Source organism: Sminthopsis crassicaudata, chromosome 2, assembly GCF_048593235.1.
Source record: "Sminthopsis crassicaudata isolate SCR6 chromosome 2, ASM4859323v1, whole genome shotgun sequence".
Taxonomy (NCBI): Eukaryota; Metazoa; Chordata; class Mammalia; order Dasyuromorphia; family Dasyuridae; genus Sminthopsis; species Sminthopsis crassicaudata.
The window spans coordinates 126297351-126321004 of NC_133618.1; the positions used below are offsets into that span (position 1 = coordinate 126297351).

The 23654-nt window shown below is 34.2% G+C and overlaps 1 long non-coding RNA gene across 2 annotated transcripts in view; it reads left to right on the plus strand.

The window, feature by feature from the left end:
• LOC141553268 (uncharacterized) overlaps nt 1–23654 on the plus strand; it is a 125125-nt gene that overhangs the window by 38512 nt on the left and 62959 nt on the right. Inside the window, exons 1-2 of one of the 2 annotated variants that reach the window (XR_012485359.1) lie at nt 5908–6130; nt 6335–6406. This is a non-coding gene — a long non-coding RNA (uncharacterized LOC141553268). Of the gene's footprint in view, nt 1–5907; nt 6131–6334; nt 6407–23654 lie in introns of those variants that run through there. The other variant, XR_012485358.1, reaches the window with a different exon arrangement.

The window sequence follows — 23654 nt, forward strand, 5'->3', positions numbered from 1 at the left end:
AATGATAATGGGAATGAAGGCAGTATGATATGGAGATGAGTGGGAGGTATATAGCTTAGAACTTGAAATCTGGGGTTAGTGGGGTTAGTTATTCTACCATTTTCATTACTGCCCTTGAAATTCTTGATCTTTTAGATAAATTTTGCCATTCCTTTGTCTAGATCTAAAAATAGCTCTTTATTTTTTAGATTGAAATTCATTAAATTTATAAATTAATTTAGGAAATATTGCCAATTTTATTACATTTATTACATCATTACATGTCCAATCATGAACAATTAAGATCTCTCATAATATTTATCTTCCTTTATTTCTCTAAAAAAAAACCCAAAATAAAAACACATTTTATACCTATATCTGAATGTCATGGGCATATATTAATATAAATATCAAATATTTTGCACTTTCTGTTGTTACTTCAGGATTTCTGTTTCTATCTTTTCCTGCTATTTTTTAATAAGTAATATACAGAAAGGATGATGCTCCTTTCAAAATGAATTCTTTGTGAGTTTGTTATATTCTGTTATCCTGCTAAACTTATTATTTTAACTCACCTTTAATTGAATATTTAGGGCTATGTAAATGTCATTTTCAAATAATGACAATTGTTTTTTTCTTTTTATTTGTACTTATTTCTTGCCTTTACTTTTCTTGTCATTATATCTAGTATCTCTAGAACTACATTAAATAATAGTTGTGGCAATGACATTTTGCCATGGTTGGTGGGAGATAGACTGGTTTAGGAATAAAAATGACATAGATAATCTGAAGCTCTGTTTATGAAGAGCACAATATTCACTAAATGTTACATAGAGATTGAGAGAGAAGTAATGAAATCAAGATTATTTTCTTATACAATTTCTGATATCCTATTGTGAATTTGAAAAAAACTTCCCCTGTTGTGTTGGGGATACAGGTGAATTTAATGGAGATTTAACTTACAGTCTCTCTAGGAAGTGGAGAGAGCTGGCAATATTTGAAGATTGGTGCTGAGAATTTTGTATAATTAAGTCAATTCCTTGCTATTTTTTCCTATGCTCTCCTATTAAAAAATCTTTTTTCCCCTGATTTCTTGTCATTTGATTTGTAACAGAAAAGTTTCACTGTGTAGGGAGTCTCAGGAGCTATAGATTTGAATAGAGGAGAGCCCTAAACAGGTACCAGAGATCTGGTTGACACTGAAAAGGGGATACATGAAGGTGATGAAATGGAATGTGAGAAAGGGGGGAAGGGGGAATAACTTGTTCCAGACATACCTAATGAGTTATAGTTTGGAGATAATATCATTATAGCCTGCAATTTGTCAACAGATATGTTTGTCTTGAAGCATATCTAAGCAAGTTTAGTTACTGAAATACTGAAAAACAACAGCAATAAACAATACATTATAAAGTGGAAGTCTCACTTATAATCTGTGCTTCTAGTTTAAACTCACTAGTGATTCTTCAGTAGACAGAGAAAGGACCATGATGAAGCATGCATGCAACTGAAACACTTGATTGAACTGGTTCAGCTCAGTTTGTGCTAATGAAAACTAATAAAACTAACATTTCTAAATTAGCTCTAGTATGTAAATGATCTTATATGAAATAGGCAGGCTAAATAATTTTGGTCTTAATTTGCTTTTTAGCTGAAGCAGAGATATCTCCCTAGAACATGGAAGTCAAGTCATACCTCTGTGCCTTTAAGAAAGTCATACTTCAGGAAGCTAATTAATAATGAGTGTGGTCTGTTTACTGAATTAAATTGTCTTGTCCATGGAAATAGGTTTCCAAACTTCCAAACTCCTGCCTCTAGTACTTTGCATTTGAACTCTGTAGTTTGGCAGGAAGAGAATGCTTGACACCTGTGGGCAGCTTCCAAGAAGCAACTTTAACCTGGGGCAGGCTCATGTGGCAGTTCTTCTTGGCTTGGCTGCAGAGAACTTCCCTTAGAAGCAAAAAGGGGACTAGTTTTGTGCACAAGCTGTGATAAGATTTGGAATGAGCTTACTCTGAGAGTTGAGCAGAGATGCTGAGTAATTAGTTCTTTAATTCTTGTGCTGAATGTCCCTTATGGCACAAAAGGTTTAGACCTCATGTCAGGTACTTTTTCTACTAATAAGCCAATAGGCTTGGAACTTCCACACAGAATTTTGGGAAAATTGCTGTCCTGAACAGTTCAATTCTGTCCTTATAAGTACACTAGGCACAATGTATCAGAAGTATAATATACTATCCTCAACTGACACTTTTCTCATGTTCAGATTTATAGTTCTCTGTTGAATATGAGAGCTCAGATTTATCCCAGGCCCTGGCATTATGGTAATTTAATAACTTAGACTCCCCTGTAAGGGATACCCTTAGGTTAACAAAACTAGCACAAACCCTTATGGAAACATTTAGTGTATGAGTGGGGTTTAACATATTTAACAGTTTAACAAATTGTTTGAGAATTCTGCAACATATCTATATCTATATCTATATATCTATATATATAGAGGAGTATATATATATATATATATATATACACATACATACAAATGTATGTATATATGTATATATCAATTGTTTTACATAGAAGCCAAAACAAAACAAAACAAAGCATCTTATTTTCATACAGCACTATAAGTTTTGCTAATTCTTTTGATGGATTAAATTGTACACTGTGCTTATTATTTTTCTTATGGATCTTACAGATTTCATTTAGGAGGCTGTAATGTTCTGGAGCTTGATGTAATCTACCCAATGTGTTCCACAAATAGAATCACCTGGAGGGTTTTCAAATCCACAATAAGTCCCTTTTCTATTATATTTTGTGCTAGACATTTTTTTCTGATAGAGTAGAACTCCCTTGGTGAACATATGTCTCCTTTTATGACTCAATTGCTATTAATAGTCAGAGGGTCATTAAACAAAATGATCTTTATTTTCATACATTTCAAGTAATCTTGTATAATTTGTGACAGATGCATGGGAGATACCTTGTCAGACTATATAATCTTTAAGGTGTCAGTTTATTCTACCAAGTCAAATCAAATGTTTATTTTTATAATCATAAAAAATAAGCATAATGAGCCCTTGTATTCGCTGTACTTTAAGTCAACAATGCAATTGTAAACATGTGGTCTGCTGTAGAAGATCATCTAGGAAAGACTGCCCATTCTGTCTTCATATTGTCATTAAATAATAAGATACATTTGTAGATTCTCATAAAGATTTTTAGAGATGGGAAAATAGGTATATGGGTTGGTTGTTCTTTGCTATTTTCTCAATCTTTTTTGTGTAATAGAAAGGTCATAATTTTCTCTAAGAATTTGATATTCTTTTTTCTTTAAGCCATCAAAAGAGTTTAGCCCCATGATCCACACAGGAAAAGAAGTGGAAGAGAAATTGTATAAATTATTCTATGTGGTTTAATGGAAAATCCACAGAGTTGATCCATCAGTATATGTAGTTCATTCAGACTCTGTGACAATGAACTGGTTCTGAATGGGAAGAGGAGAGGAGGCTGGATTGTCTTTGGGATTATTCAGTGTTTTTAAAATAGACCCAGACTTTCCCCTGAAACAAAGACTTAGTTTATTTTTATATCAATATTCTTTTGATGATGTTGTATGGCTGCAAGCCAAGGTGTATATGAGGAGTGTGTGAATGTGTGTGTGTGTGTGTGTGTGTGTGTGTGTGTGTGTGTGTGTGTGTGTGTTGTGTTGAGAGATAGAGAGATGAGAGAGAGTAGATGAGAGATAGAGAGTGACAGAGACGAGAGAGAACGAGAGAGAGACAGAGACAGAGAGAGAGACAGAGATAGAGACAGAGAGACAGAGACACACAGAGAATATTTAAAGTGCTATTTGGTACCATGTTAAGTACTTAAACAAATAAGCTGCCTTCAAGAATTTACCTTCTGTTGTTGTTATTTGTCCTTCATTCTTGAAAAGTACTATAGTATCATACAGGGAGGTGATGCCATGACATGCAAGTGAATTGGATTTAAGTGGGGGAGGGCTAGGAAAGGTCATCTGCCTCACTTTCCCTACCAGAGTCATCTGGATTCAGTGGCAGATATAGATCAAGACAACTGAAGATGGCCTGCATAAAATGGGAGACTTAGCCTTTGGAGGAAAACAACACATATAAAGCAATTGGAAAGGGGATGGAGAAGGTGACCAGAATGGGTGTCAAGGAAGCAGGTGAGAAGTAGAGAGTGTATCCTGACATTAGTAAGGTGAAATAAATGTGGGGTTCTTCTTAACATAGTGAGCCTAGAGAGCAAATCACTAATCATTTATGCCTCTGTATCCGAAGTATCTGGTTCTATAATAAATGAATTTTGAATGACTGATTGATCAGAAGAGACTTTTTTTTTTGATTCAAGTACATGTTCCAGCACATGTAATCATGTAATCAGATGACTTCTGAAGTCCTTTCCAACTCTGATGTTCTGTGACTCTGAACTTAGTAAAGAAATACCACTTTCCCAGCACTGACATTAAGAATTTTCTTTAAGTGATCTTTGTACCATATCTAACAAGAAAGATACATATTTCAGTCCATGTGACTTCGTTCCAGATAGAATTCAAGTAATTTCTGAAATAATGGAAATTTTATTTGGTCTGTGGGTTGTAAGTAGCTGAGATAGGCAAAGAAGAACAAAGTAATTAAGCTCAGATATTCTTCAGCATTTACACAAAAGAGAGGCTCTTTGTGAAATCCATACCATCCCCCACTGTCTCCTTCAGGTCCTGAGGAGTTAGTTGCTTCAGGATTTCATAGCGCTCTCCTCTAGATTCATTAACTTGCTTTCCCAATGTATAGGACGGTCTTTCCCCTAATACCAAGTCACTTCATACTTGCCTCTACAGGGGATATGTAGGCAGGTGTGAAAAAAGACATACAAAGTAAATTGTTATAACCACAGGCAAAGTAGTTAATCCTGAAACAAGGAAGAAGGGACTTGCACTTTGTACAAGAGGAAATGTGATTTTATGAAGAAAAAAACCAATGCACTCTGAAGAGTGTTTTATTACTCTTCTCATTTTCTCCCTTCTTTCTTCCTCTCCCTTTATAAACATCAGGAAGAATTTTTTTTTTTTTTTTGTTAAATAGGCTTTTGATTGTTGTGAAAATTTAACAACTACAAACAGTAATAAATACTTTCAGGATTAAATAATGTAGAAACACCTGTTAGCTTCTAAAATTCTTAAGAGCAAGGACTCTTAATGTCTTTTTTGTATCTGTAATTCTGAACATAGGTTCCTTTGTACCTTTTTGTTTTTCTTATATATTTTTGCTATTCAGTCATTTTTCAGTCAAGCCCTACTCTTCATGGCCCTATTTAAAGGTTTTGTTTTTGTTTTTGTTTTTTTGTTTGTTTGTTTTTTTAGCAAAGATACCAGAGTGGTTTCCCATTTCTTTTACCACTTTATTTTTGTAGATGAGGAGACTGAGGAAATAGGGTTAAGTGACTTGTCCAGGAGAATAGGTAGTGTTTTAAATCACATATGAACTCAGGTTTTTCTGACTGGTCCTAGTACACTACCCACTGTGCCATCTAGTGGCCCCTCCCTTACACATACTAACTGTCTAATAAGTGTTTGCAAAATTGAAAAACTCAGGAGCACGTTTCATTTAATAACAGCTAGCATGTATATAGCCTTTCAAGGTTTGCAAAGTGATATCTATGTTAGCATGTCCTACTAATAACCCTATGATACCAGTACTCACATAATCCCCCTTTTTATAAATGGAGAAAGGGAGAATGAAAAAGGTTATGACTTTCTTAGGGTTACACACCTAATGTCTCAAGTTTGAAGGAACTCAGGTCCTTATAATTCCAACTCTAGCAATCTAAACTCTATGCCAGTTAGCTGCTTCACATTAGCAACAGAGTCTTCAAGACTGAGTCCTTTCAGAATATACAAATTTATCCAAATTAGGTTCATCAGTTACTGTATATGACATTGTGCAAAGCTCTGGGGCTATGAAAATGAAATGAGAATTGTCTCTATTCTCAAGGAATACAAATCCTACTAAATGTATATACATGTTAACAAACATATACATGATAATTTGAGGAAGAATCAATAGGAGGATTGAGAATTCATCCATCATATCTTATAGCACATGAACTAAACCTAGAAGGAAGTCAGGTAATCTAAGGGGCAGAGATGAGAAGAGACTTGTTTCAGACAAAGAGGAGAGCTTATAAAGAGGATGGGGGAAGGATAGGGAGAACTGAATTAAGACAATAATAAATAGGCCAGTTTGTCTAGAAGGAGCCTCAAAAGGTAGCCTGGGGTAGATTGTGGAAGTCTATATATGCCATGCTTAAAAGTTTGTATTTTATCCTAAAGGTCATGGTGTGGGACTAATCACCAGCTTGAAGCCTTTCAAGTGAGGTACTGGAGCTACTCTTTGGTGCATAGGTAAATATATTTGGTTCTGTGTTACATATTTTTCTGGACATGTATGTGGGAATATCTGTCAGTAACATCATATTGGAGACAACTGTTTTCATATAGCTTCCTGTAAATTTGTGCACTTTCATGGAGCTAGAAAATAATGAGACATATTTCTGTAAGTAGCACACCAAATCATCCCTATTACCTGATAGTCATGCAGTATTGTGCATGCATGCTATATAGCTAAATTGAAGGCATCAGTAGATGGGAACTGGGTGGAAGAGAGCATGAAGATGAGAAAATGAAAAAGATAAACTGAGGGCAGAGATATATAGAGTGGAAAATAAAATAACCGCAATTTCCATAATACTTTAAGGGTGATCAAACACTTTTCTCACGATGCCTTATTAAACATGCAAGGCAAATAATATTCTCCCTAAATTATGGATGAGGAAGCTCAATAAATAGGTGACTTGTCTAAAATCACATACCCAATACATTTTAGAGTTAATATTTGTTCTCAGGTCTTTTGACTCTCAATGTAGTGCTGTCTCCACTAAATAATGCTGTATTTAGTAATTTGAATAATCTAGTTAACTTCTATTTAAAAATGTTTTTAACAGTAATTTTTTATTCCCTGTTCACTCTATTACATGTATCAAGAAACATTTTTAAAGCACTTAAAAGTACTGAGGTATCATCAATTATATTGAGTATATAAATACAGAATTGCCCCCAAACCACTTTCCCCTTATATAATACCTTTCTTTCTTTAAGATACAACTTAACCATCATTTCTATATGAAACTTTTCCTGATCTGCTATCTTCAATTGCTAGTACTCTCTCTCCTTAACTCTATAACTTTATATTTATCTTGTATATACTTATATTTGCATTCTTATCTCTTCCATTAGAATGTGCTTTCCCTTTGAATAGGGATTGTTTTATTTTGGGTATTGTATCCTCAAGTCTTATCATATCCTGTCACAACAGGCATTTAAAAGTTCTTGATTGATTGATGATAATTGGAGGAATCCAGAAAATGACATGTGAGCTTTGAAGGAAACTAGAAATGCTAGAAGGTGAAGGAGAGAAGGGAGTACATTTCAAATAGGAAGGATATACACAAAGACATGAAGGTGAATGCTGGAACATGGGAACAAGTGGTAGGCCAGTTAATTAACAGAGAGTATATGTAAACGGGTAAGTGGAGATCAGATGGAGGGTTAAAAGCCAGCCTTGGGAGTTTGTGTTAGAAAACCTCCCAAGTCTATTGGATAGGGGAATAGCATGGTGAGACCTGTGCTTTAGGACAGTAATTCTTAGAACATGATCCAGGACCTCTTGGGAATCCCTGAGACCATTTCAGGGGGTCTATAAGATCAAAGGATTTTTTCATGATAATATTAAGTTGTTTTAATGTCAAATATAGTATATATCAACAAATATAACTCATATAAAAATCTTTGAGATCCTTATCATTTTTTTAAATGTAAACTGGTCCTGAGATCAAAAGTTTTAAGAACCATTGCTTTAGGAAAATCACTTTGGCAGATGAATGCAAGAGATTGGAGAGAGTTTGGAGAAACTTGGATGGATAAAGTGAATTTAACTCAGTAAAGGCTTTAAGAACAGCAGTCATAAATATTGTTGATCCCTGTATTAGGTAGGAAGTTGAAACTGATGACTTTGAAAGTCTTCCAATTTTGAAAGTATATGATTAAAACCATGAACTTTTGATGGTTAAAGACTATGATTAAGGGTAATATTAATAAAAGCACTGGTTTTTATTAGAGTCATTTCTTGAGTGTAGTAGAAAGAGCAGTGACTCCAGCATCAGAAACCCAGGTTCAAATACCATCCTGATACTTAACCCCAGTCACCCAATATTTCTGGGTCTTGCTTTCTTCCTTTATAAAATGATGGAATTGGACTGCATAGCCTCTGATGTTCCTTCCAGTTATAGATTTATACATATTTATACACATTTATGACATATAGGATTTTATTTTTTCTTCTCAGATTATTTGCATACTATGTAAATGAGGTAATATATTGGTGGCTCATAGAGGGGTTTCAAATTTAGGCACAGAGGTGTATTGGAGATAGCAAGAACCTAAGACAATTATGTTGTTTGGTGTGAACATTTATACCTCAAGAATTGTCATATGTTACAAATTGGGCTTATTAATTTTTTTGATTGCTTAGAGTTAGGAAAGCAATGGAGAAAATGTCAATGATGTAGATTAAACTTAAAGTGTGCTTTCATAAATTTTCCTCTGCCTCCCCTTCAGAAATCTAGCTATTAGACATTTTCCGGAACACTTCTGGTATAGGGCAGGATAGGGTCCATGATGGCTTTCCTTGAGAAAAAGAATCATTTACTTCCATTTTGGTATATCATTACATGCAGGTTTCTTGTCATTCCTCCTAGGATTTTTTCATAGATCATTGTAGCTTCCAGATGCTGACTTGAATCAGGTATTGTGTAGGGAGGGCTGGTCCCCATCAGATGTGTTTGGTTTTTTCCTCTTTGATGGCATTAGTCCGGCAGGTGCCAATTAGCAAGGCTACATAGGAGATGAAAGTTTCTAGTCTAGGAGGCTTAGATTTCAGAAAAGATGAAGGAATGTTATTTAGGATAAATTAGATGTTTAAAACTTAAGAAAGACTACTTAGAGAAAGAAAACCCAAAGGATTTTCCATAAATTAAAAATGAAACATTGGAGGCCACCAAAAGAAATATAATATGGAAATACTCAAACCCTTGTTTCCTAAAAGTATCATACACTACTTCAGGTTATTTGAGAGTCAAATAAGAGCTTCAAAGAGCACAGAAAAGGAGCTTTCAGAAAAAAAAAAAAAAACAAAAACAAACAAACAAACAAACAAACAAAAAAAAAAACCAAAAACAAACAAACCAAAAAACCCCAACAAACCAGCAGCAGTTAAAGGAGATTTACTTTTAGCATAGTTTACATTTGTACAGCAATACACATTAACTATATTCCTTTCTAAAGGAGTCTTGATGTGCATAGTGGTGATAGGAGTGTAGCTATATTTGAACTGGTAGCAGTAGTATTGTTAATTTTTCCATAGGCCTCTCACTACTCCTGCCAAAGCTTTTAAGTGCTTGCAGGCTTTCACCTTACAGAGCATTATAGACTTTCCCCTTTCTTGTTGGATCAGTAATTTTCTACATCCCTGATCCTCACTTGTGATAAAACAATGAATATTCTGGTAATAAACATGTTAACAGCCCACTTATGTCTTCCCACAGATTTGCAAAGTGAGGAAGAAATGATGCATAAAACTCACCTAATTATTTTTAATTTATGATAAGTTTTTAAAAAAATAACATAACTATGTAATATATACATATATATGTATATGTGTATACCCATACACAGGAATATATTTTACACAATACATATATACATATACATACACATACTCATGCATACACATATACATACATATGCATATGCACATGCATATGTGCGTATTTTTAATTTGAGAAACCACTGCCACCACATTTGAGATTGAAAGCTTTGTATGATTGCTGCCAACAGGCATAAATCCTTGTTAGACGGGTACGTGGGAGATCTTATTAATCAAGGCGCTCTCACAGCTCTCCTAATTGTCTTGCCATTACAACAATGATGATGTGCTGTGGAGAAGGCGCTAGATATAAAGCAACGTGCCATTTTTACACCCTTTTGAGAGCCACCAGGTTAGACAGCTTTCTTTCAGACAGTGTTGAAAACAAACAGAATGGAAGTGGGCGGCAATGCTTTCACTTGCCGCGTCAGGGGATCAGGGCCGTTTAATAATATACTGGTGCGTGTGGGGAAGGGATATGAAAAAGAGCTTCGAGGGCCCTATTTTTATCTGATTAGCTAGAAGAATAATCCCAGTGTTCAGAAATAATTCGTAAATCACCACCTCTGCCACTACCTCCTCCTCTCTCCCTCCCTCCCTTTTTCCTATCCTCTCCCCAACCCCTTCAAACCATTTCCTGATTATGTCGAAAAATCGGTAGGCCAGGGAGTGGAGAAATCGGTAACAGTAAATAGCTAAGGGGTTTGGGACACATTACACATATTTTCTTAGGGGACAAATAATGTCCGAATTAGGAATCAATTTATCAATCTATCAAAAAGCATTTGTAAGTGTCTACGATGAATCAGTCACTGTGTTGGGTACTGGGGATAGAAGAGAAAAAAGAAATTCCCGACCCTTAAAGAGCTAATATTCATTTAGGGGGGACTCCTATTCATAGATGAAAATGATTTTCACACATGAAAAATGCTCAAGATTAATTTAAATGTTTAATCAATAAATATTCTAGATGTCTACTACGTACCAAGCACTCTGTTAAACACTGGGGTTACAAAAAAAAGGCAAAATACAGTCTGCCTTCAAGAGCTTAAAAATCTAAGGGAGGGGACACCATATGCAAACAAATGTATATGAAGCTAGTGTGTGTGTGTATTAGGAAATAAATTAACAGGGGAGGAACTGTAATTAAGATGGATTGGGTAAGACTTTTTTGTATAAAGTAGGATTTTGGTTGGGGTATAAAGGAAGCCAGAGAGGGAGCTGAGGAAGAGGGAGTGCATTCTGGGCCTGGAGATCAGCAAGAGATAATTCTGAGATGAAGTCTTGGAGTAAGACTGGAAAGATGTGGGCTTTAAGTTATTAAGGGCTTTGGCTGCCCAACATAGGTTTTTTTTTGGTTCCTGGGAAGCAATAGGATTGGATCTAATTGATAGGATGGTGTCATAATTAGACCAATGCTTCAGGAAAATCACTTTAGTTTCTGAATGGGGATTGACTGAAGTGGGGAGAGCCTTGAGAAAGGCAGACCCCACCATCGCTATTGTAATAATCCAGGTGTGATAGGAAGAAGACTCATACTAGAGATATGACAATGTCAAAAGAGAGAAGGGGGCATATAGAAGACATATTATAAAGGTGAAATAGAGAGGTCTTGGCAACAGATTGTTGGGGAAGTATGAGAGATAGCAAGAAGATTTTCCATATAAAGTTTTATATTTTTGTAGTATTTTCTAGTGTTAGAAGAATTTTAAAACTAGGATGTGCAAGGAAAACATTGGATTTGAGCTAGTAGATCTAGGTTCAAATTTCAGATCTGGCACGTATACCCTTATGTTTATGGACAATTCATTTAAGCTCTTTGGGCCTCAGTTTCCTTATATGTAAAGAAAAAGGTTTGGATTACTTGGCTGTTAAGACCTATTGGTTTTCAATCAATACTTCATTATCTCAGGTACCCTGTGACACAGGTTGGGTATAAATTATTATCTCCATCTGGTCAATGAGGAATCTGAGACTCAGAGGGAATTACTTGACTTATTCAAGGTCAAACAATGAGTTAACAATGTGTCATAGATTAAAAAAAAATCCTTGTTTGAATTCTTGATAAAAATCCTTCAAAAACATCTTTCATTTTGGTTCAGTGTCTTATGCTTATAAAGTCAGAAATCTTATGATTAAGAATCTTCTGTCATCATCATCATCATCAATATCTTCTCCATCACCACATATTATACTTTAAATTTTATATAATTCTTTCTTCACAAGCCTATGAAAAAGGAATTATTATTCCCATTTCCCAGTGGAGGAAGATGAAAGCTAGAAAATCTGAGTAGCTTGCTAAAATATAGCTAGTAAGTGAGAAAGCCGGGATGTGAACTTAGGTCCACTTAATCAAAATGTACTATATAATGCCATGTATGAAGTAGTGTCAATTTAGGAAATATGTGAGTTGTCCTGACTTCAGCATATTTTATAAACAGTTAAAAAATCAAATAACTTGTCATATTATTATTTGTCTTTCTCAAGAGAAATGCATAATACTCTGGTTGAAGATGTCAGTTATCTGAATTATTGCTAACCAAAGTTTTCATTTGCTTCAAACTCATTTTATCATTTTTTCTGGTTATGAAATTATTGACTCATTTAAAAACATCTACATTTAGCTAAGTTCTTCCTCTAATGCCTCACTATGGCATGGAGATGACTGGTTGTTTTTGAAGGCAATGCCAGAAGATCGAAAACTCCAGCTAGTCTTAGAATAATGGAAAGACTTTGAGAATGAGTTCAATAATTGACTCTTTGTTGTCTGAGGTTCAGTCTAGCTAAGTATGGAGAAATTCATTATTAGAAGACTGCTTATGATGTGATGATGTTTTTTGACTTGAGCAACTCATGAAGATGGTTTAAGGCAGTGGTATTAGTCTCAAATGGAAATAATCTCAATAGAGCCACTTAGTGATTTAGAAAACCATACATATTTATACAATTCTTTTAAAAAATACATCAATACATTAAAACAGATAGGAATTACATTTTAATCTGATTGGGGTCACAAAAAATAGGTTTGACACTTCTAATCTAAGGTACCGAAGCACTGTGATTTGCCATCACTGGGAGAATCCAGGGATGGAAGAGAAATGGATTACATTGATGAGGCACCACTACCTGGTAACATTCTTCTGTTGATTATTTCATAGTTATCTCATATATAACTTGTCTCCTCCATTAAATTGTGAGTTTCTTGAAAGCAGGTTCTATATTTTACTTTTCTTTGTATCCTTAGTTTAGCACAGTGCTTGGGCACTGTAAGGACACTTAATAAAGTAGGCACTTAGTAAATGTTTATTCACCGACTGTGCTAAAAAAAATTCATTATTCTCAGGTTACCTTGCTATGAATCTCTTGGAATTTAGCTTGGCTGCCTTTCAAACAAGAGAGAAATGTAGTTTATCATTGGGCTAGACTCAAAGCATCTCTCTTTTCATAGCATGTACTTTGAAGTCTCAGTAGGCCTTAAAGTCTTGAAGGCTAATTAAAATATTTTCTCTCTTTTTATTTTTTTAAACTTAAATTCAAAATAAGAAAAAAATAGAAAAATATAACAGAAAAGAAAAAAAAAAACAAGCCAAAAAACATTACTACATACTCAGCTGAACATCAAGGAAGATTAAAAATATGTAAATATAAATTTCCATTTTAAGAAAGCATACATAATATAGAAGAGATTATATATTCATGACCATCTTTTCTTGTAGGTTATTCTTTTGTTCTCTGTTATGTACTTTTTATTTTATTCTTTTTTTCCCCTCTTTTATCCCTTCTCCATTTCCCCCAAGCAGGCTACAATTAAACATAAGTAATAAACACATATATGTATATATTTATTGACACACACATATATGTATATATTTTTGATACACATATCTCTATATACATACAGACATATACTTACATATATATGCACATAATACACACATGTATTCCCATTTGCACATATGCAGACATGCATCTAAAATAATATTAATGTCTGACATATAGATTTCTCTCTTGTTTGGAACTCTCAGTTTGACTTTATTGGAGATAAATCTTATTTTATATTTGTTATTATAAATAGTATCTGAGATAAATAAAAAGCCCTACTTTTTTTTTCTAAAGAATTCTACTCCTGATACTTGTAATAGTGTTTTTGTATATCTCTTATGTCCTATCCTTGTTAACTTCTACTTTAATTCTATTTCTTAACTTGCCTTGCTCTTACTTTATCTCTCTGGCCCATGAATTCCTCCCACCTTTTCCTTTCCTCTTTCATCTTCTGACTCTTTCCCACTCCCAAACATCTTTCTGTGCCCCATTTTATTCTATGCCACTCTTTTCCTTCCTCTCTCTTGACTATTAATTTACTTAAATCAAATTACATTGATTTCCCATTAATTTTCCTCTTACCTATACCACTGGCATAAATCAATACACCCTTTGGTACCCCTACCTTATCTTATTCTCTCCCTCTTTATTTCTTTATAAATTTTGGAGGATGCTATACCCTTCATAGTGTGTGTGTATATATATACACACATACCCACACATACACCCCCCCACACCCATATATATATTTCTTATTTAACTCATTCCCAATGTGAGTAGGTTTTCAAACTACCAGCCCTTCTTCCCCCTTCTAATGCCTCTGTGTCAGTTTTTCCTCTGCATTTCATTTGTATAGCATTATTTTTTTTTTTCATTTTCCTAGGAAGATTTGCTTTTTTAAGAATCAGATCATACTGAGCTCTGCCCCAATCTTTCTTTTGAGCTGATGTCAATTACTGGTGTCAATCTTAAACATATGGTATACATTTCCATGTAAAAAAACTCCTTATTGAATCCCTTGAAATTAATCTTTGATGTTGCCTCTTATATGTTAAATTTTCTATTGAATTTAGGTTTGGTTGAGACAAAAATCATAAAAATCTGAAAGTTCATTGAATGCCCATTTTTTTTCATTCAGTATTATGGTTAGTTTTGCTGAATATTATATTTTTGGCTGTAGGTCTAGTTCTTTTGATTATTAATATATGTTATTCCAGGACCTGTGGTCTTTTTTTGTAATTGTTGATAAATCCTGTACAATTCTAATTGTAGCTTCAGCATATTTAATTCTTTTTTGTTTATTTCTTGTAGGATTTTCTCTTTGTTCTAGGGGTTTCAAAATTTATCAATAATATTCTTATGTGTTTTTCATGTAGGATCTCTTTGAGGTGGTGATTGGTGGATTTTATTCTATTTCTATTTCCACATGCATATTCTATCACTTCATGGCAATTTTCTTTGATTATTTTTTGCATTATCATGTTAAGGTCTTTTTTTAATCATAGTTTTCAAGTAGATCAATTATTCTTATGTTTTTTCTTCTTGATTTGTCCTTCAGATCTCTCATTTTTCTTATTAGATCATATGTTCTATTTTTTCATTATTTATGTGCTGTTTTGAAATTGGTCTCATAGCTTCATGACTCTTACCTATTTCTAATTTTCAAAGAATCATTTTCTTCTTTAAGATTTTGTATTTTCTTTTGTAGCTGCTTAACTTTTTTTTTTCCTTTCATAATCTTCTCTTGAATGTTTCTTATTTTAAGTTTTTCTTCAATCTCTTTCATTTGATTTTTAAAGTCTTTTTTTTTTTTTTTACTTTTTCTAAAAATTCTGGGCAGGTAGTCATTTAATGTTACTTTCTGGGGTAGCAGAGATTTTCTTTTTACTTCATTGTTCTTCAAAGATGAACCCCTATCTTTTCTATTCTCATAGTAAGTTTCCATGGTTGGGTTCTTTCTTCTTTGCCAGCTCATTTTCTTTTTCAAAGCACCTCTAATCCTGCGATGAGGGGGATGGTACTTTAGCTTCATTTTACCTCTCCCCTTTGATTTGGAACTCCAAACCAAAAACTCTGGCCTCTTGCAAGTGCCCACAGCCAACAGCATTTCTCCCTCACTGCTTCTGCACTTACTGGGAGTGCAGGTTACTTTTAGCTCTTAGTAGTGAGCCAGCAGCACAGCTGAGCCTGGTATTCCTTATCAGGTTCCCTCAGTCTTTCCAGACTTAGAACAGTGATTCCTCAGGGAGGTAAAATTTCCTGTGGTTCTGGCAAAGGCTACTTTAGAACCCAGCTAGTCCCAGAGTTCCCTGCTTGCTGTTTTTTGTGGAGGTAGCCTGGAGGTGTTTACACTTCACCACAATTAAACTAGGGTTCTGGAGTTTTTCTTTAAGTCTTTTTGGGTGGTCCAGGAAAACCCCTATTCTGCTCCAAATCTTATTTTTCATTAGTCTATGTGTACCTGAGACAAAGTTTTGTTTTGTTTTTGAGGGGGAGTCTGGAGAAATTGGAATTTTGTCACCTACTTTACTTTCTTCCCAGAATCCTATAGTCTTGAAGATGAAAGCATCAGAACACTTCAGTGCAATGCAAACTTCTAGAAAAGAAAAAAACTTTCATTTTTTCCCTTTTTGTCTAAGGTGCCTAATACAGTGCTTTGTTCTTAGTTAGCACCTGAAGTGTTTGTTGAAGTAAATTGTTGGAGAAAAAGATCATTATTATTAAAGCAAGTATAATGAAAACATTCCCAATTCCATTCATTTTCCTAAAACAATCATATTGGCTCTACCATTTGGTCATTTTATTCTAGTTTTGAACTACCAAGTGTTTTCAGATTATCCTGGGGACAATTAGTTGTAAATGTATTAAACAAATGTTAGAAGAAAAAAAACTCATTTGAACATAACTTAAAGTTCAAATAATTTTTTCTTTCTAATATTTCTAACATCACAGTATTATGCTACACAAATCTATGTATTAGGACATTTTTTTTTACATCAAACCAAAATTTACCCTCCATACAACTTCCAACCATTTCTTAATTTTGACCTCTAGTACAAAGCAGAACAATTACAATCCTTCTCTTTTCTACAGGACAGACTTTCAAATTTTTGAAGACAGCCAAAAAATTCTTCCTAATGTTGATAAAGAGTGGGAGGGGAAAAAAAGGGAGAAAATGAGAAGAGTATTAAAAGACTCTTCAGAGTACATTGTTTTTTTCCTCATAAAATCAAATATTTGAAGATAGCTATTTGAAGACAGGTAAGAATAAGAAAGATCAGTATCCAACTATGAGTGGGTATCCAATGAAGGGAAGGCAGAGATGAGGAGGGAGAGCATTCCAAGTTTTGGGGGGCAGCCAAAGAAAATGTCCCAAGATTGAGCATCTTGTTCATGGAACAACAAGAAAGACTGTCACCTATATGGTAAGTAAAACAAAATGCAATTTAGCTCACATTGGAAAATTATTTGGTTGATTTTAATCAGTTTGAAGATGACTTTATTCTAGCTGCTTGAGTTATTTCAGAGGAAAGTCAGACTCCCACTTTCTAAAGTTGGTTTAAATACTGATTGCTATTGTGAAAACTGTGCTATATGTGATTGGTGATATGCTAATGAACTAATGATAATAACTACATTACATTAGGAAGACCCATATTAATTACCACGTAACCTTCAGTGCAGTTTATTAACCAGACACAAAAATCAGATAATGATAGGGTAATTGCTATGTAATTACCCTGATTCTACATAGTAATTACAGTGTAATTTAGTCAATAGTTCACATACCCATAAAGAGAACTGCTATTACCTCTACACCCTGGAGATGAAAATACCAGCTAGATTACTTCATACTTCTTAAAATAGCAAAAAAAAAAAAAAAAATCAATATGTGATTTGTACTATAGATTAGGAAACAGGTATCATCTTGGATTTGGTTTGGGTAAACTGCCCAATATTTAACATGCCATTATTTTTGTTACTTAGTACATCATGCAGATATTGTTAATAAAATTGGTTATTGAAACTAATCATTGGTAATATTCTGTGATGCTTGGCAGAGGAACTATAATTTAAATAGAACAGATATTTTTAGTGTTCTCTAAGTTAGTATAGGGAATTAGATTTCAAAATAGGAAAATCTGAATTCAAATCTTGAGACTCTTATTAACTGTCTAATCCTGAATTAATCACTTTGCCTTTCTAGGTCTCTCATTTTCTCATATATAATATGAAAGGCTTGGATTAGATTAAGGTCCATCCAGTTCTAAAAATCTGAGATCCTGAGGCAGCTAGATGGTACGGTGGATAGAGCACCAGCCCTAATGTCAGGAGGACCTGAGTTCAAATTTGGTCTCAGACACTTAAGACTTCTTAGCTGTGTGATCCTGGGCAAGTCACTTAACCCCAATTGTCTCAGGAAAAAAAAAAAAAAAGAATCTGAGATCCTAAATTGGAATTAGAGAAAATAGGAAGAACATTCTTTGCTTCCCATAATTTTTCTTTTTTATTTAGCAAGATGGGCTAACTTATTCCCTCATTAAACTCTCTAGTGGTTATTCCTGGTGTGGAGGGGATATTGATTTTTCTTAAGAAGCAAAGGGATTAAAGGCTTGAGTAAATCCTACCAAAGGGGAAAAGGTTTCAAGTATGGGGTTAACAGGGGACCATGTGTCTACCTCCTGAACATTAGACTTGACTGTTTGGCCTGGAGGATGTAACTAAATACAAACAGGCAGATTTTGACTCTAGAGAAGGAAAAAAAGATTATTTGCTAACAATTTAGAGCTGTCTAGAAGTAGAATGGATTTGCCCTGGAAGGTGGTGACCTGACTAGCTGAGTTAAACTCTGTAGAGGCTCATTAGCAAAAAATAGGATAATTTGATGCACAAATGTAATAGATTTAAGAATGTAATAGACACTAGATATTGCCCCAGGCACTGGGGATAAAAAGAAGAAAAAAAAACCATCTTCCAAGGTATTTACAAGGGGAGGGGAGGAGGTATAATGCATTCATAAATAGGTAAAGATAAGATATTGCTTTTGTTAGTATCCTATCTCAAAATGGACCAATGACATTAGGAGGGGGATGTCTAGACTTTAAAGTGAACTGGATTTAAGTGAAGCAGAGTTGTGCAAAGTTATCTTGGGAGAACACTAAGGAAGGGGTAGTTAGTAGTGGAAGAGAAAGGAGGGGAAGAAAATGCTTCATTCAGAAAGTGATTCTTGAGTTGAGTCTTAACTAACAATCTGTCTCTGACATTTTTCTACTTATGTGATCCTGAGAAATAACTTAATAAATGTTCTGAGGTTCAGAAAACAATGTTAACCAGTCAGTCAGTCAGTAAGTCAGTCAGTTAGTGAATCAGTAAGCATTTATTAAGTACTTACCTGGTGCAAAGCATTTTGCTAAGCCCTGAGGATGTGAAGAAAGGCAAGAACATAAAAACAGCTCCTACCATGAAGAGAAAGGGCTTTTATGTGTGGGAAATTTTTATACTTGGGGAAATGCATCTATAGAACTCTGAGTTCACAGAGCAGTTGGACAGATGAGGCTCATTTTTCTGTATAGGAACAATGACAAATAGTTGTTCAATCCTTACTTGTGTACTAACAGTAATGGGACAATCAATCCCTAATAAAGTAGGTTATTTTATTTCCAGATAGTTTGAGTTATTAAGCAGTTCTAACTGGTTTTGAACTGGTCTGTTTTTGTAACTTCTATCCCTAGAGCACAATACTTTTCTCTGGAATAAGCTCAGTAAATTCAGACCTTCCACCTATAAGTCTATGGTGCCTTGAAGGCTTGATTGGAAGTTTCAGATTCCATTGCAATTTCCCCAGATTCTTTTTCCTTACATTTTCCTTTTTAGGAAGCTAGATGATATAGAGAATAGAATGTTGAATTCAAGATTAGGGTGATGGTTCAAATCCTGTCTCTGACATTTTTCTACTTATGTGATCCTGAGAAATAACTTAATCTTTATCAGCTTTGTGTTTTCCATCTATAACATGGAAATATTATCTCTCTTATAATGCTATTGTGAAGAACAAAATAGGTAACATATGCAAAGGGTTTTGAGAACCTCAAAGACCTTTACACAGAGTCCTAAAAGCTATTAATTGTTTAAAACTGAACTAAGACTCTTTTTTGTTATTTTTATTTATTTTTATTAAGGCTTTTTATTTTCAAAATACATGGTTAGTCTTCAACATTCACCCCTGTACAACCCTGTGTTCCAAATTTCTTCCCTTTCTTTCCCCCACCCTCTCCCTTACACATTAAGCAAGGCAGTATACATCTCAATCATGTGCAATTCTTTCATACATATTTCCATGATTATTGTACTGCACAAGAAATATCAGACCAAAAAGGCAAAAAATGAGAAAGAATAACAGCAAACAATAACAAAAAAATGATAATACTATGTTGTAGTCCATATTTAATTTTGACAGACCTCTTTCTGGGTGCAAATGGCTCTCTTCATCACAAATCTTCAGGACTGGCCCAAACCATCTCATTGTTGAAAAGAGCCATGTCTGTTAGAATTGATCATCTTATAATCTTATTGTTGTTGTGACAATGATCTCCTGGTTCTGCTCATTTCACTTAGCATCAGTTCATGTAAATCTCTCCAGAGCTCTCTAAAATCATCCTGCTGATCATTTCTTATAGAACAATAATATTCCAAACATTCATAAATCGTAACTTGTTCAGCTATTCTCCAATTGATGGGAATCCTCTAAGTTTTCAGTTTCTTGACACTACTAAAAGGGCTGCCACAAACATTTTTGCACATGTGGGTCCTATTCCCTCCTGTAAGATCTCTTTGGGATACAAATCCAGAAGAAACACTGCTGGATCAAAGGGTATGCACAATTTGATAGCCCTTTGAGCAGAGTTGTAAATCGCTCTCCAGAATGGTTGAATCAGTTCACAGTTCTACCAACAATGTATTAGTGTCCCAATTTTCCTACATCTCCTCCAACATTCATCATTATTTTTTCCTTTCATTTTAGCCAATCTGAGAGATATGTAGTGGTACCTCAGAGTTGTCTTAATTTGCATTTCTCTAATCAATAGTGATTTAGAGCATTTTTTTATGTGACTAGAAATGATTTCAGTATCTTTATCTGAAAATTATCTGTTCATATCAATTGGAGAACAGGTTGATTTCTTATAAATTTGAGTTGTTTCTCTAAATATTTTAGAAATGAGGACTTTATCAGAACCTTTGAATGTAAAATCCACCCCCAAGTTATTGCTTCCCTTCGAATCTTGTCTGTATTGATTTTGTTTGCATAATTTTTTTTAACTTAATATAATCAAAATTATCCATTGTGTATTCAATGTAGTTCTTCTTTGGCCACAAATTCCTTCCTTCTTCTCAGATCTGAGAGGCAAACTATCCTTTGTTTTTCTAATTTGCTTATAATATCACTCTTTATATCTAAATCATGAACCATTTTGACCTTATCTTGATACATGGTGTTAGGTGTGGATCAATGCAATTTCTAATTTTCTCAGCAGTTTTTGTCAAATAGGGAATTCTTATACCCAAAACTATGGTCTTTGGGTTTGTCAAACATTAGATTACCATATTCATTGATTATTTTGTTGTGCCAACCTAACCTATTTAGCTGATTAACTACTTTATTTCTTAGCAAGTATCAAATGGCTTTGATGATCACTGCTTTATAATATATTTTTATGCTGGCTCAACGAGGCCAATGTCATTTGCATTTTTTCATTAATTCCCTCAAAATTCTTGATCTTCTGTTCTTCCAGATGAACTTTGTTATTATTTTTTCCAACTCTGCAAAATAATTTATTGGGAGTTTGATTGGTATGGCACTGAATAAGTAGATTAATTTAGGTAGTATTGTCATTTTTATTAATTAGCTCAGCCTACCCATGAACACTTGAATTTTTTCCAAGAGATAAGATCTGATTTTGTGTAAAAAGTGTTTTGTAATTGTTGAATTAAGACTCTTGATATATCCTTCTCTCTCTCTCTCTCTTTTTCTTTTTCTATCTCTCTCTGTGTCTCTCTATGCTAGCTACTATTGTTATTTCTTTTCAGATCAAATTCTGTAATGCCACATTCTGGGTTCTGTTACTATAACTTGATTTTGATTTTTAGGGTTCTCCCATTTTCCAGCTGGCCAGTAAAAAGGATATATTTTCTTCCTTCTATTTCTCTACTCTGCTACCTTCCCAAGTATTTCAAAAGGGAATTTACATTGAAAAGGGAGGTGGATACCATAAACAGTAAAAGCAGTCAATCATTCAACAAATACTTACTAATTATCTACTATGTGTCAAACACTGTGTGGTTAGAAATTGAACCCTGGTAAAAATAACTGACTTTCCCCATGCCAGCACTCACTCTTTCCTAACCTAGGTCTAGCCTTCTTGCTATGAATTCATCTGATCAGCCTGGTGGAGGTGTCTCACAGTCCATTGAAATCTTATTTTCTAGCCCTCAGCTTTGGTTAAGGGGTTTTAGGTTTTGGGCAGGTAGTTTCCTCCTATACTTTTCATAGATTAGTCATTGATAATGATAATTGACATTCTCATGGCCTTTTAAGGAATACAAAGCAGGTAATAGTACAAGTATTATTATCCTAATTTTTCAAAGAAGAGAATAGACTAAGAGAAAAGATGTGGTTTGCCTATAGTCACTCAGAGATTAAGTATCAGGTGTGGGATTCAGAACAGTCCTTGGAAGACTTCAATTCATTTTCAACCTCAACCATATTTCTTTGAACATTCTTTGTATTCCACACCCTTTGCCATCAATTGTGCTCAGCTGCTCATCACCTTTTCCTTGACTGTTATAATAGGAAGACATACAGAAGATAGAAACAAGGATGAAAAAGTGAGGACCAATTCAAGAGCTGCATGTTTCTATAAGAACATAGAGCCACTAAGAGTCTAAACGATTCATAATGAAGCACTATTCCCTTCTCTGAGTAGAGAGGCAGATCATTATGGGATGTCAAATGTACCACGCCTATGTGTTGGTTCATGAACACACAGATTTAAAGCTGGAAAAAACCTTAGAAGTCATCTACTCTAACACCTTCCTTTGACAGATGAGAAAATGAACAGTCAGAGAGGTTAAGTGACTTTCTTGCAGAGGATTGTATAGGTAGTAATTGGCAAAGGTGGAATTCATGGCCAAGTTCATCTATGGGGAAGTTGAACATTCTTTTTCTTTTACTACCCTGTCTCCCAAGAGACAGAACTGGAGTTTGGAGTAGATGAAATGAAGATGGATGTCAGAAAAAAAGGCAGAATTATTAAACATTCTCTTTGATTCTGTTTAATTTTATTCAACAAACCCAGTCTCAGATGGCTGCTTGATGGTATAGGGAAGAACTGTTAATCACCAATTGTTCATTGGCAAAATTTACAAGAGATGCTAAAAACAGATTCAAACGTAATTAGAAAATTATTAACAAAATAAATAAAACCATCATAAAATGTTGATAATGTTAATATAAGCTTTTTTCTAAATTATTTTGTGGCCTTCAGAGATCCTTATGTATAATTTAGTGACTCTGTTTCTATCTCAGTTTGACACCATAGGAGTAATCAATGGAACACTGGCCTCGGATTCATGAAGTTCAAAATTTAAATCCTGACTCAGTTCCTTACAAGGAGTATAACTCCAGGAAATACTCAGTCTCGGTTTCCCCATCCATAAAATGAGGGTAATAACAGTAACAACTTCACAGATTTGCTTGTAAGCATCAAATGAAATAACACATACCAAGTGATTTGAAAATCTTAGACTACTATACAAGTTCTAGTTAACTATTATCATTTGTCATCTATCCTGACTCACTTCCTTACAAGGAATACAGCTCTGTGAAAGTCATTTTGACATATTCAACCTCAGTTTTCCCATCCATAAAATGGGAATAATAACAGCAACAACTTTATAGATTTGCTTATAAGGATCAAATGAAATAACATAGTTAAGTGATTTGAAAATCTTAGAATACTATATAAGTACTAATTATTATCATCATCTGTTATCTAATAATCTACCATCTTT